The sequence below is a fragment of the Aplysia californica genome, unplaced genomic scaffold (genome assembly GCF_000002075.1).
Source record: "Aplysia californica isolate F4 #8 unplaced genomic scaffold, AplCal3.0 scaffold01105, whole genome shotgun sequence".
NCBI lineage: Eukaryota > Metazoa > Mollusca > Gastropoda > Aplysiida > Aplysiidae > Aplysia > Aplysia californica.
Window position 1 is genome coordinate 40137 of NW_004798375.1, and position 2775 is coordinate 42911.

The following is a 2775-nucleotide window of genomic DNA, read 5'->3' on the forward strand; positions in this document are numbered from 1 at the left end:
TGTGTGTGTGTGTGTCTGTGTGTGCGTATGAGTGTATGTGTGTGTGTGCATGTATATTGTGCGTCTATTAGTGTATGTGTATATTAATGCACGTGTGTCTGTGTTCATGCTCATGTGGCTAAGAGTATGTATGTATGGATGGATGGATGGAAGGATGGATGGATGGATGTATGTATGTATAGATGTATAAATGGATGGATGGATGGATGGATGGATGGATGGATGGATGGATGGATGGATGTGTGAGTGTATAGATATATATATGGATTGAAGGATGGGTGGATGGATGGATGGATGGATGGATGGATAGATGGATGGATGGATGAATGGATGGATGGAGGGATGGATGGATGTATGGACGAATCGATGGATGGGTGGGCAGATGGATGGACGTATGGATGGATGGATGGATGGATGGATGGATGGATGGATGGATGGATGGATGGATGGATGGATGGATGGATGGATCATGAGACAAAAGTCCTACCTGGCTATAGTATAGTCCAAAGTCTGGGCTGGGAACGAAAGGAAGAATTTTGGCGGGTGTTTTCTCACGACTCGCTTATGGAAGAGATGAAGGACGCACTCGCCAAATCTGCCGCACGACTGTCCTCCTCCTCGTTCTTCTTTCTCTCTATCTCTCTCTTTCTATCTCTTCTCCTTTTTTCTATCTCAGCGTGTTTTCAGTCGGTTGTTGAGAGTCGCGTCTGTTTGCACAAGGGTGAGCGAGTGCTTGGGTACACGAGTGAGTTCCTCACAGACTGGGGTATCTCACAACACGAGGACGGCCGAGGGACGGAGGCAAAGATCTTCACCGAGAGCTGGACACAGAAAGGCAAGACTTCTCTCGTTTCGATCTGGAAAAAGAAACCACAATAACATATTTAAAAGAAAAGAATATACCATGTGAAAAAGAAACTAAAATAACACGACCCCCCAACAACAAAAGCAAAATAACATAATGTGAAACGAAAACCAAAATGATTGGTAAAAAAGGGAACCAGGATAAATTGTGGTAAACTGAAAAATCACCTAATATAGCATACTGGAGACAGAAAACAAATTAGAAAGCGGTATAGTTAGCGATGACGATTAGTAAAATTGTAAAAATGTAATGAATGTGTTTTGTGTCCCTATCGATACAATTTCGGTCATTAAGGAGGCGGGTTTGGGCCATGGCTGCTTGTGTCAACCACGGGCTCAGAGGGTATAATGTCTTTGTAGACACACTGAAACACTCAATAAAACATCCCTCCCCTCTCCCTATACAGACATCGAACTCGAGTCTTCTGCGTACGATAGCAAGGCGTCTAACCGCTACGCCACAGATGTTGGTTGTCCTTCTGTTTTTTCGTTTTCTTGTTTGTTTGTTTGTTTGTTTGTTTGTTTGTTTGTTTGTCATCAACTTCCGATTCTGTCAGGGGTAGTTCAGACAGAATGGAACACACCATCGTGGCAGATAAACTAGTTAACTACACACACGCACACGCACAAGCACACGCACACGCACTCATACATAAAAACAAAACACACACACACATACCCATAAACACACACGAATACACACAAATACACATATACATACACACACAAAAACACACAAACACACATACACACGAACAAACACACACACACATATACACAGAGACACACAGAGACACATACACTCACACACACACACACACACACATACACACACACACATACACAGAGACACACACAGACACACAAACACATATACACACACACACATACTCACACACAGACTCACACACATACATAACCTGTCACATTAACAAACAACACTTAAGCACTACTCCCCCGCTTCCAGAAACTCAAGACCCCAGACCTGGGTACGCGACCGCACGATTCAGTTTCCCGGAGCGTCGAAGGAAAAATTCTGCGCTATCCAAACAATGTCTCAAGACATATTTCAATGTTTTATCATGCACAAGAAAAGCAGGAAAGACCGTCTGTAACATGTAACACATTTAGAACCCCCCCCCCCACACTCTGTTTTTTGTTTCTCTCCTCCTTCCCTCTCTCGCTTCCAGAATTAATAAATAAAGCGAGAATAAATGTGAGGCAGCGTGGTGGAATCAGGCTCTCGTCAAAATAATCAAAATGAAGAAACTTGCATTTTTCAGCAGGTTTGTGAATTTTTATCGAATTTTTGTTTTTTGGCTCAGCACCTTTCATGCCCATTAAAGAACTCTTTTCTTTTTTCTTTTTTTCTGAAAAACGTTGATTAAAGGCATAAAAAATGTAAATTTTCAGTTACCATGGACTCTTAAGCTAAGGAAATAAATAATCTCTGGTGGCCATTTTCTCTCTAATTTTACCTCTGAAAAAAGGTGACCCATACCTCCTTCTTTCGCAAATATCTGGACATGTATTCAAGATAAAAGGATATTTTTTTCCTCCAAATAAAGACAAGTGAACAAGCTTTAAGATCATACCAATAACTCTACATGCCCAAAATTTGACGAGAGCCTGATTCCACCACGCTGCCTCACAAATAAGGAAAATGCAGCAGTATTTAGACAGCCGTAAAAAAAAAATGTAAACATTCAATTTATACAATCTATATTTAATCTCAGGATCTCCCCGCGGGCGTTGCTTAGAATGAAGATTTCAGTTGTAATTCCTTGTGGGAAATGGGAGGATGCTGGCGAGAAAAACAGACACACAGACAGACAAAAAAAAACCAAAAGAAAAACATGAAGGTTTTGATAAAAGGGGAGTATTTTAACGGAAGTAGTGCTGGTGGTTGGG

The 2775-nt window shown here is 41.4% G+C and overlaps 1 long non-coding RNA gene across 1 annotated transcript in view; it reads right to left on the reverse strand.

The window, feature by feature from the left end:
- Positions 1-645: 645 nt before the first annotated feature.
- Positions 646-2775, reverse strand: part of LOC118478886 — a 69885-nt gene continuing 67755 nt past the window's right edge. Inside the window, exon 2 of the long non-coding RNA XR_004859335.1 lies at positions 646-857. This is a non-coding gene — a long non-coding RNA (uncharacterized LOC118478886). The remainder of the gene's footprint in view (positions 858-2775) is intronic.